This window comes from Salvelinus sp. IW2-2015, linkage group LG19, assembly GCF_002910315.2.
Source record: "Salvelinus sp. IW2-2015 linkage group LG19, ASM291031v2, whole genome shotgun sequence".
Classification (NCBI taxonomy): Eukaryota; Metazoa; Chordata; class Actinopteri; order Salmoniformes; family Salmonidae; genus Salvelinus; species Salvelinus sp. IW2-2015.
In genome coordinates, this window is record NC_036859.1 from 37,028,338 (window position 1) to 37,041,573 (window position 13,236).

At 40.1% G+C, this 13,236-nt stretch overlaps 1 pseudogene; it reads right to left on the reverse strand.

The window, feature by feature from the left end:
* Positions 1 to 325: 325 nt before the first annotated feature.
* The window catches only part of LOC111979103 (pinopsin-like), a 61,654-nt pseudogene continuing 48,743 nt past the window's right edge, over positions 326 to 13,236 (reverse strand).

Sequence of the window (13,236 nt, forward strand, 5' to 3'; positions counted from 1 at the left end):
TGTTCACGTTATATTCTTTATTAAATCATGTTGAACACTAGCCACGCTGCGTTTTGGTCCTCTCCTTCATCCCAGGAAGAAAGCCGTTACCAGATACTTCTTTGTACTTTCAATGGGCCCAGTGTGTACAGCAGCTCTCTACAGAAAACATCAACAACAGAAGACGTTGTTTAAAAAAGAAAAAAAAAGTCTTTATTAAAACCGCAACCGTCAAAACAGTATGAAATTCCTCTCACTTTGGTGTGACAGTATTTACGACCTGTAACTGGTCTGTCCATAGTCTGTCTCTTATACACATCTAGATGTGTATAAGAGACAGTCTATGTACAGTGTTGAATGTATTTTTTTCCCAGTGAGATAACATTACACTACAAATGGTTACACATATTCACCGTGGGCAATTCAAGCATTTAATAACTCCTACGTAACCATTCTATTGTTAATAAAAAATCATGTAACATCATGTAACATCAACTMTGATTTTAWTATGACCCTCAACACAAAGAAAACAAACACATTTCAAACAATATACAAATGTATGACTCCTGTCAGCTCATTGTAAATARGTTAACTGACTTGCCTAGTTAAATAAAGGTTAAATTAAAAATATATATATGTTTACCAGGGGGGTTTTTCAGATTTGAACAACAATGTGCTCCAGTTAAAATGAAAATAATTCAGAAAGTGTGTTTTGTTCATACAGCACTCACTATACATGAAGTGGGCCATTGGGCTTCCTTACTGGTGCGCCAATCCACATTTTAATTTCCACCAGAAGCCCTGGGTATAACCTCAAAAGTTGGAGTCCAACACCTATAGTAAATGATGTAAGACTCAAGGCCAGTAATACAAACTCATATGATCACATGCACTTACGACTTCTCTACTTTCTCTTTGTACCGTCATGGCATAACAAGCCATGCACTTTGACATTCTTCAGACCCAATTGGGTATGATGTAAACGTGATTATTTTCATAGTTTGAGGTCCCAAAGTACTTAACTGATATTCAAATTAGACCAATTAGTCAAAGTAAACAAACTAGCTAGCAGTACAAGTAGCTAGCAGTAATTCATAGATGATCACTGTATAATTTCCAGGTAATTACTGTCATACATTTTTATTGATAACTTCAAAGTCCTTTTTATATAGATGAGGCCTGCACTGTTTGAAGCATTTTACAATGCGACAGAAGTGTACTACAATCATTTCACGTCATTGTAGGCTTAACCGGGAAGTCCCTTGTTTTGACCAAATGTGGGTGACACAAACTGGCAAAAAAATAATAATCAGGGATGTAGTGGTAGTGATAAAAAGGGTCATTTCTGATCGCCAATCAAGATGAAGGGTGGCGAGTAACGCCCATGTTAACGATTCTAATTTAGTGGGTTGATATCTAACCTTGTCTACAGTAAGACACATTCTGTCTCGACACCTAGCTAATCGTAGGCCTAAATCATAAAAGCTGCAATCATATTTCACATGAAAAGGAACAAACTATTGTATCATAATTGCTGTAAAGTTGTTTAAAGGCCCAGTGCAATGAAAAACGTGATTTTCACGCTATGAGGTTGGAATAATACTGTGAAATTGATGATAATGCCAAGTTTGGTGTAAGAGCTGTTTGAAAAGACAGCCTGAAATTTCAGACAGAGGGTTCAACATAGAAACCAAAAGGGTTCTACCTGAAACCAAAAGGGTTCTACCTGGAACCAAAAAGGGTTCTGCCAAAGAACACCACCAGTCTCCACATTTTATCACCTGGTGATACGTTTTAAGTAGTTTTTTGTACTTTTTTGCATATTTACATAAAATGAAGAAATATACATGCCAGATATGCTACCTGTGTTTATGACAAATGATATACAACAAGTAACGTGTGACTAGCTACAGTTGAATACGTTTTAAGTGTCGAGTGATATTTGATAGAAAATGGAATTCAGCAATAGATCAATGCTCAAAATTCATTAACAGTTCAATTTCCTCATTACTTTTTGTGTTTTTGTTTTTCTTTTCTGAGCACTTTGTCATCTTCACACCTTTGAAACGTGTCTCCTGAAAATACTTGAAATACAATACATGAGTTCCCTCAAACTGTGACTCCAATCTCCGCTCAATACAAAAATACACTCTTCATCTCTCTCTGTTTTTTTGCACTATAAAGGTACACTGACAGAGGGTGAAATCACATTGACATGTCATGGAACTAATATATTTGACAAAACATTAGAAATTGCACAAAATAAATAGGGGTTCTTCGCACCATTCTCTCCCCACTCTCGGTCCATAGGCGTATTTGAGCTAGTAAACGGCGACAGAATGTATGAGCTTGTGCAGACCCAGATAGGTTGATGTCCTTCCTCAAGATGCACTAGCAGCTCCTGCGGCTCCACTTCCAAAGAGTCCGGAGGCATTCAGATTTTATAGCCTGTTGTCCTTCATCCTGGCAGCACTAAATCCACTTTGACGGCCCCTCTGGATCCTCCTCCCCTCCCTGTAATTGGTTCCTAGGGGTTGTAACCCCTGACGGTCCCAGGCCGCCGTTGTAGTGGGCCACTAGCGACACAATGGTGGGCCTGACCATGTCAGAGTAAGCAGGGAAGGCTGAGTCCAGGGTTGCATTCCCCAGCTGGGGGACGTCGCTGGTGGGCTGCCCAAGGGAGGCAACCATGAAAGTTAAGTTGTGGTGGTTGGTTTTGCGGGCACTGCCTCGGACGGCTTTGGGCGGTGCCTTGGAGGAGTTCCTGAGGCTGGAACCCCTCTGAGGCTCTTGGCACCTCAGCAGCGCTCGGAAGCACCTGTGGAACTGGCATACCAGTGCACACACACACACGCATGCCCACGTTCAAACACACACCCAACATGCAGACGGACAAACAGAAGGAAAGATGCAGAGACAGTAGATCATCTGTTGGCTGTGTATTATCAGATTGATCCACTAAGGAATRGTCATGGCCTTTCTTAATATGGGGAAAACAAATTATGCGAGTATGTACTATCATTAGCCTTTATTCGTTGCAAACAGCAGTGTTAAGCTTTAAGGACCATTTCGTAATGTATCTACTTCAAGTTGTTACCTACCCAAACTCCACAAAGACTACTTAGAGATACTTGTATACCTGCTTGAGGTTAATATATGCCATTTAGCATACAGTCATGCGTGCATACATTTTACGTATGGGTGGTCCCGGCAATCGAACCCACTACGCTGTGGTTACAASCGCCATGCCCTACCAACTGAGCTACAAAATCCCATCTCCGCAGGCACAATCACATAAACTCTCCAACTTCCTGCTGACAAACAAGGGGTCCATACAAGTTGAGCCTTTCTCATCAGGGAAATTAATTCGCTCCGTGACACATGACTCCCGCTCTCTTTCTCTTGAGAAGTGCAATGGTCGATAATTACGAGCAATTCGGAGCCGTCTGATTGGAGACCTCCTTTTCCTTTTCATGTGAAACAAAGCTGAGAGACACTAATTATTTGTGCATTTCCCAATTGGAATTAAATGCTGAATTAATTACATTCTCAATCAAGAATGGAACAATTTCAGCTTTTTCAATTGGATAAGTGTTTGCTAATGTGAGGTGCTGGTAACCTTAAATGGAAAAAGCCTGCTGAGGTAAGAGGACAACAGAGACTTCTTTTCTCAACCGTACCCTAACCACTACATCATAGTCCCGTCCCAGAGAGATGAGCAATGATTACAATAAGGGACTAGATGGAGTCAGGTCTATAATTATTAGCACCCTTGATAAAGATTAGCAAAAAAGATTGTATACAATAAATAATACAAATAATACAAATACTGAACTATATTGTATTCTCAAAAAATGTGGAAATATTGCTCAGAGAAAGAGATTTTGTTTAACGARTAATTTAAAAAATATATATATTTTAAAAAAGGGTAAAAATGATTGGCACCCCTGTTTGCAGCACCCTCCCCTTGCGAGGGTAACAACACTGAGCCTTATTCTAAAATGGTTTATGACATTGGAAAACATGTTGGGAGGGATTTTAGACCATTCATCCATTCAGAATCTTTCCAGATCCTTGATATCCTTCGTCTGCGCTTATGAACTGCCCTCTTTAATTCAAACCACAGGTTTTCAATGGGGTTCAAGTCCGGAGACTGAGATGGCCATTGCAAAATGTTGATTTTGTAGTCAATTAACCATTTCTTTGTGGATTTGAATGTGTGCTTGGGGTTATTGTCTTGCTGGAAGATCCACCTTCGGGCAAGTTTCAGCCTCCTGACAAAGACAACCAAGTTTTTGGCAAAAATCTCCTGGTACTGGGTAAAGTTCATGCTGCTGTTGACCTTAGTAAGAGTGCCTGGACGAGTGGAAGCAATATAGACCCATAACATCAAAGATCCACCACCATATTTTACCGTAGGTATAAGGTACTTTTCTGCATATGCTTCTGCCTATCAACAAAAATAGATTGGATTCTGCATGAACACGCCATCTATATTTAAAACCCACAAAGTGATCAGGAAACTACAGATGATCTATCTCACGTTTCACTCCAAAGTCAAAAACTCAAAGCTCAGATATTTAATTTATGAATTATTAAAAAACTCCAGATCCTGTTTTAAAAGCATAACAATTAGGCCAATGGTTTGTTTTTATTCCAGGCATGCACACATACAGATGGAGACAGAGACCTTAGTAGAAAAAGCCTATGGCCCAGGCTGAACTTTCACAACCCTTCGGTCCTGTACCGCCATCTTAAGGGCACTGACGTCACCTCCCTTGAGAAAACGTAGTGTACTTAGTATACTCAGCATATTTCATGTATACTTATAGTCTACTACATTTCCTCAAGAGAAGTCAAAAAGTAGAGAGCCCTACGACACTGTTGCCTCTTCAGATGGAAAACACTAAAACAGAGACCCCCCCACACACACACAGAGAAAAGATAATCCAGACAAAAGCAAGATACAGTAACACAGATCCACAGTACGTTGGCAAAAGTAGACAATTCCCATCTCATGATGTCATATTGGAGAGGCTAGAGACTGGCATGAGGTGGATAGAACCTCTATGATCTTGTTGTTGAGCATCCCCTGGTTTTTGTCAGCTGTCAAAACACAAACCCTACTGGGGAGAGGATATGATAGATGAGTGAGAGGTGGAAAGCAGAGCAAGAGACAGCAAAAAGCCATATACTGTATGGGTGATATAGGGGGATACATCAAATAGTGGGTCTAAGACCAGGATGGAAATAACTGAGATATGTAGGTGGAATGAGAGAAGTTGTGAGAAAGTTTGTAATGAACTTTGTTCTGGTTTCGTTCAGTGCACTGAAGCTAGATCTAGATGTCTCATTGGCACAGGATGAAAAACACCTGAGGGGTATGTCACGAAGAGGGGTGGAGGAGTTGGTTAGCGCCGCTAACACATCAGTTCATATAAAGGCCGGGAGTCAATCCGAACCTTCTAGTTGACAATGGAGATTCAAGGTAAATGCTGCAGATGTCGGCTCAATTGAAAACAACCTTTAAAGCGGCAATCAGTAGTTGAAACGATAACAAAGCGTACTCCCACTTTTTTTATTTAACCAGGCAAGTCAGTTAAGAACAAATTCTTATTTTACAATGACGGACTACAGGGGAACAGTGGGTTAACTGCCTTGTTCAGGGGCAGAACGACAGATTTTTACCTTGTCAGCTCAGGGATTCGATCCAGCAACCTTTCAGTTACAGGCCCAACACTCTAACCAATAGGCTACCTGCTGCCCCAAAACGACTGACCATCCATGATGTCAAAGTTATATTTGTAATGTTTTGAGGCTATACAGTGTTTCTTTATACTTATTATTTACAAACATTGGAGTAAAACAGCTTATATTATGGGTTTTGATGGCGTACGACAGTTGAACTAAGTTCATGAGGCATTTATAAGTTACATCAATGGGTACATATACAGTACCAGTCAGAATTTTGGCCACACCTACTCATTCTTCATTATTACTATTGTCTACATTGCAGAATAATAGTGAAGACATCAAAACTATGAAATAACACATATGGAATCATATAGTAACCAAAAAAGTGTTAAACAAATCAAAATATATATTTATATTTGATATTCTTCAAAGTAGTCACACTTTGCCTTGATGACAGCTTTGCACACTAATTTTAAAGGAAATACACGGAGTATACAAAACATTAAGAACACCTGCTCTTTCCATGACATAGACTGACCAGGTGAATCCAGGTGAAAGCTATGATCCCTTATTGATGTCACTTGCTAAATCCACTTCAATCAGTGTAGATTAAGGTGAGGAGACAGGTTAAAGAAGGATTTTTAAGCCTTGAGACAATTGAGACATGGATTGTGTATATGTGCCATTCAGAGGGTGAATGGGCAAGACAAAATATTTAAGTGCCTTTGAACAGGGTATGGTAGTAGGTGCCAGGCACACCTGTTTGTATCRAGACCTGCAACGCTGCTGGGTTTTTCACTCAACAGTTTCCCGTGTGTATCAAGAATGGTTCACCAACCAAAGGACATCCAGCTAACTTGACACAACTGTGGGAAGCATTGGAGTCAACATCGGCCAGCATCCCTGTGGAACGCTTTGTAGAGTCCATGCCTAGACAAATTGAGGCTGTTCTTAAGGCAAAACGGTGATCCTAATGTTTGGTATAGCCATTGTATATAGATGATTTTATTCACAAAAACTGTTGTGAAACAACTGTTGAAAGGACTTGAGGAAGAAAGGGAATGGGAAGGGGGGGGATACCGAGTCAGTTGTACAACTGACTACCTTCAACTGAAATGTGTCTTTCGCATTTCACCTAAACCCCTCAATAGTTGTAACGTGAATGACCTCGCTGACAGGAACTGATCATAAAGCAGGGAGATGTACACACCTGGACAACAGTTTTTTCTCCTTCATTACTACTGATATGTGATTGTAGGTAGAAATGTTTCATGTTTGATTTGCCAGTAGAAATGTCAGATGTATAACCTATAAAACGCTTCAAGCGCTTCATTCTTTTAACCGCAGACTATTTTCACTTTGTTTGGCAGCACCTCTTTACTGGGCCTTTATAAAGGTAGTAACTCTAAACAAAATGCTATATTTCAGYAAAATAATTTGGATATTTGTTTCCTTACCTCATAAGCAACAGGAAATGTGAATTATTGTTTGGATTATAATTAATGGACATTTTTGTATGGGGTTGATAAACGTTTAGTCAGGACAATTGAAGTCTGACATTTTAAATTGTAAATTACAAACTTTAGAAGCCTTTTTAAACCCCAAATATACTACACGTTTGCATTATCTGCTGTGCAGGACATTTCCTGCGAAAAACAGGGTGATCAAATGAAGATCCTGCATCTGTATGCTCRTTTTTATAGCAATTTTAACAATCGCCCATCTGCAACATCCATAGCCACCTTCACTGTAATAAGAGGGAGAGAAGTAGCTAATTGTACTCACCATATACACAGTGCCATACTGTTGTCTTCGACGGTCTTCAGTGAGACAAACACATACCGCTACTTGTATCTGTACAGCATTTTTAGTCTTCAACTCGCCTCAACTCACAGTTTCTATTGTTACGGGCTGGGAGGAATTGAAGACTGAAAATGACATACAGGACATTCCGGTCTCCGATGAGTGGGCTCAAAACTTCCTGTAAGGTCAGCCATTGGGTGGGATGAATGATTTGAAAGAGGCACGATGAGACATTGGAGCATTCATACTGTCATTGCGTAACATTATATCATTAATAGCGAGCTTGTGAGCAATAAACCTACATTTAAGACATAGAGGGCTTTCAACTCTGAACACCGGTGTTTCAATGTTAAGTAAAAGTTGCATTTGATACACACAACGCTGGACTCATAGGAAAAAGTTAATGGAGGTGTATGTACATAACTGCCTCAATTACCTCATACCCCGGCACATCGACTCGGTGCTGGTACTCCCTGTATTTACAGTAGCCATGTTATTACCTGGTACTCCCTGTATATACAGTAGCCATGTTATTACCTGGTACTCCCTGTATTTACAGTAGCCATGTCATTACCTGGTACTCCCTGTATATAGCCATGTTATTACCTGGTACTCCCTGTATATAGCCATGTTATTACCTGGTACTCCCTGTATATACAATAGCCATTTTATTTTTACTCATCATTGTTATTAATTATTCACTGTGTATTTATTCCTCGTATTCCTCAAAAATAAAACCTCCTAACAGAATAACTCAACAAAAATACACTCTGCTTTATTTGTCCGTGAGTGGAATACATTTGATAACAAAACAGGGGGGGAAGATACAGTATATCAGAATGTGTACTGATCAATTATTTGGGTGTTTGTGGATATTGTATTAATCACCTTTTTGATAGGTATGCAACAATGGGATCTCCCCTAGAGGCAACTCCAGGATTTTAGCTATACTGAAGCAACTCTCTGTATGACAGTTCACTTCCTTGCCCTGACCACTGTTCAAACCCCCTTTATTTGACTCACTGGTCCAAAGAGCATAAGCACTGTTCAAACCCCCTTTATTTGACTCACTGGTCCAAAGAGCATAAGCACTGTTCAAACCCCCTTTATTTGACTCACTGGTCCAAAGAGCATAATAAACAAAAATAACACACACAATACAAGGGTTGGAACCGGTTCAGGGAACAGAACCAAAAACCAGAGAATAACCACATTTTTCATGGAACAGAACCATAACTGAGAACGATAGTGATCTACACTGTTTCCGGGAAGMATTATTTTAAAAGCATGGGAATCAGTTAATGACGATCTTTAATGTTCTGGGATTTTTTTTCTTCAGTTTCACAACAAACAAAAAAACATAACAAAGTATCTACACAAATCCCTGTGTCACTCAGAAACGTATTCCAGTGTCTGCCTGCCTTTGCCAGTGTGTGTGTAGGCTACTTGTCCCTCCCCCTCCCCCCGAAGCATGCATATATTACTGTAGTTAATGACTTTACAGATGTGATTCAGAAATTATAATTTTTTTACTAGAGAACAATGGATTCACTTTATCAATGCTAGTTAAGGAGACTATAGTTATCACGTTTCACATTGGATTTATTAACTACAAAAAAGGTATAACGTGTTTTTATTTTAATTCCTCACTGTACACACAAGCTTGTTAGCTAGCCAGCTTGTTAGCTAGCTCTGGTCTAGCTCTTGAAAACTCAAAGCGGCACTATGTGTACATTTTTTTTATTTGATTTTTATTTCACCTTTATTTAACCAGGTAGGCAAGTTGAGAACARGTTCTCATTTACAACTGTGACCTGGCCAAGATAAAGCAAAGCAGTGTGACACAAACAACAACACAGAGTTACACATGGAATAAACAAACGTACAGTCAATAACACAATATAAAAAGTCTATATACAGTGTGTGTATATACAAATGTGCACATGGCGTAAGGAGGTAAGGCAATAAATAGGCCATAGTAGCGAAGTAATTACAATTTAGCAAGTTAACACTGTAGTGATAGATGTGCAGATGAGGATGTGCAAGTAGAAATACAGGAAATACAGGTGTGCAAAAGAGCAAAAAAGTAAATAAAACAAGATGGCGATGAGGTAGGTAGTTGGATGTGCTATTTACAGATGGGCTGTGTAATGTAATGCAACTGAGAGTCATGATCAGGGGCTAGCTCTGGTCCAACGATAGGTAGCTCTGGTCCAACGTTAGTTAAGCCAACTCTCTGAAGTTCAAAGACATTCCAAGTTCCTCCATAGAAGCCGCTCCTCCCTAGGTATAATACTGTGGGCCTAATTCAGATAATGCACGTCATAACAACAAGATGCCTAGCGCTTCATGCCCAGCGGTCTCCCTTACCCGCAAAATGTCAGTCCTACGCCACACCCTACACTACACTTGTCTGTCTAATGCAAGTACATAGCTGGCACGCTCCATAGTAAGCTGCTCTATCCATTGGTGAAGTTATTTAATGTCAATCTAAATGTTTAAAAAATATATATTTGATTTCAGAGGTTTAAAAAGGAACAGAAAGGAACGATTTGAACTGTAAGTTTATGTTTGGGGTTCAAACCGGTTCAGGACTTTATTTTGCTGGTCGGGAATAGTGGACCGGAACAAAACAAATAACGGTTCCGTTCAGACCCGAAACGATTGGAAAATAATTTTGGTTCCAACCCTTGCAATGTGGCAGTACTTTCGATTGAGTTACAGACATTTTCCGCCTCTTAGTTGGCACGGCCTTGATGTTTCTGGGAATAAATCAAATGTCCCTAACAACAACTGCATACAGAGCAATAGTCATCCACTCTGCCCACATGATAAGGCAACAAAACACGTAGGGTAACATCAGTCCGTTTTACTGACTGATTAGGGAACAACACTAGGATAACATCAGTCCGTTTTACTGACTGATAGTGAACAACACCAGGATAACGTCAGTCCGTTTTACTGACTGATTAGTGAACAACACCAGGATAACGTCAGTCCGTTTTACTGACTGATTAGGGAACAACACCAGGATAACATCAGTCCGTTTTACTGACTGATTAGGGAACACCACCAGGATAACGTCAGTCCGTTTTACTGACTGATTAGGGAACAACACTAGGATAACGTCAGTCCGTTTTACTGACTGGTTAGGGAACAACACTCGGATAACATCAGTCTGTTTTACTGACTGATTAGGGAACAACACTAGGATAACGTCAGTCCGTTTTACTGACTGATTAGGGAACAACACTAGGATAACATCAGTCCGTTTTACTGACTGATTAGGGAACAACACTAGGAAACATCAGTCCTTTTACTGACTGATTAGGGAACAACACTAGGATAACGTCAGTCCGTTTTACTGACTGATTAGGGAACAACACCAGGATAACGTCAGTCCGTTTTACTGACTGATTAGGGAACAACACTAGGATAACATCAGTCCATTTTACTGACTGATTAAGGAACAACACCAGGATAACGTCAGTCCGTTTTACTGACTGATTAGGGAACAACACTCGGATAACATCAGTCCGTTTTACTGACTGATTAGGGAACAACACTAGGGTAACATCAGTCCGTTTTACTGACTGATTAGGGAACAAACACTAGGATAACGTCAGTCCGTTTTACTGACTGATTAGGGAACAACACTAGGGTAACATCAGTCCGTTTTACTGACTGATTAGGGAACAAGACTAGGATAACATCAGTCCGTTTTACTGACTGATTAGGGAACAACACTAGGGTAACATCAGTCCGTTTTACTGACTGATTAAGGAACAACACCAGGATAACATCATTCCGTTTTACTGACTGATTAGGGAACAACACCAGGATAACATCAGTCCGTTTACTGACTGATTAGGGAACAACACTAGGATAACGTCAGTCCTTTTACTGACTGATTAGGGAACAACACCAGGATAACATCAGTCCGTTTTACTGACTGATTAGGGAACAACACCAGGATAACATCAGTTCGCTTTACTGACTGATTAAGGAACAAGACTAGGATAACATCAGTCCGTTTTACTGACTGATTAGGGAACAACACCAGGATAACGTCAGTCCGTTTTACTGACTGATTAGGGAACAACACTCGGATAACATCAGTCCGTTTTACTGACTGATTAAGGAAAACACCAGGATAACATCAGTCCGTTTTACTGACTGATTAGGGAACAACACTCGGATAACATCAGTCCGTTTTACTGACTGATTAAGGAACAACACCAGGATAACATCAGTCCTTTTACTGACTGATTAGGGAACAACACTCGGATAACATCAAGTCCGTTTTACTGACTGATTAGGGAACAACACTAGGATAACGTCAGTCCGTTTTACTGACTGATTAGGGAACAACACCAGGATAACGTCAGTCTGTTTTACTGACTGATTAGGGAACAACACCAGGATAACGTCAGTCTGTTTTACTACTGATTAGGAACAACACCAGGATAACATCAGTCCGTTTTACTGACTGATTAGGGAACAACACTAGGATAACATCAGTCCGTTTTACTGACTGATTAGGGAACAACACCAGGATAACATCAGTCTGTTTTACTGACTGATTAGGGAACAACACTCGGATAACGTCACATGAATGTATAGCCTAAGTGGTAACAATACATTTGATTAGAACGATCTTATCAGAAATAACTTAAAGTGAAGTGGGTGACAAGGATGTTTCACAAGTTGTTAAACACACCAAGATCAGCCAATCCGTTTTGACAGTTGGTCGTATTGAGAGAGAATAATGCTGTCTCAATGACAAAACTACAACTGAGGACTTTTAATTACGTTAATTGTCTCCGATTGATTGGTTGTTTGCTTATGAGGAAATACAGAAACTGACTGTGTTACGCTCTGATGAAGGGCTGAATGTCGTAGACAAAAGGATCCGCAGGGAATACTAATGAGGTCCACAATGATTGACACCCTTGATAAAGATAATTTAAATACTGGCTATGTTGTATAAAAAAAATGTTTTTAAAAAGGAAGTTATATTATTTATACTATTACAAATGCTTAGAGAGATTTTGTTTAATGTAGTTTTTCTGAAAAAGGTAAGGGTAAAAATGATTGACACCCGTTTTTAATTGAAGCACTAGAGCAAAGCATTATATTATACAGCTGATGCTGCAGATGGAGAGAAATCCTTTGTCCGCGCGCACACACTCACACACACAAGCACGCACGCACGCTCGCACGCACGCACACACACACACACACACACACACACACACACAACACACACAACACACACACACACACACACACACACACACACACACACACACACACACACACACACACACACACACACACACACACACCACACACACACACACATCACGCACACACACACATGGACACTCACACATACACACACACACACAGCTGTCTTTTTAAACCTGTCTGAAAAAAACCTACTATATTTTTGTTGAAGAGAATGATCTGAGCTGCATGCGATTGAACAAGTCACAGGATTGAAGCGATTGAAGTCACAAGTCACACAGAAGCATGTGCTCCTTTCGTTGCCTTCATTTGGACACAAACCCACCGCTGTGTGGGTGGCCAATGAAATGTAAACACATAGAGTTTGCTAAACGGCATTGGCACTTGGATTGGAACCGGTGCTTTGGTCAGATGACATGAAATTATAGGTATTTTTTGGGCACGCACACCAGTGGTGTGTTTGGCATCGAAATGAGAATGCATCAGCAGAAAAGAGCCCCGTACCTACTG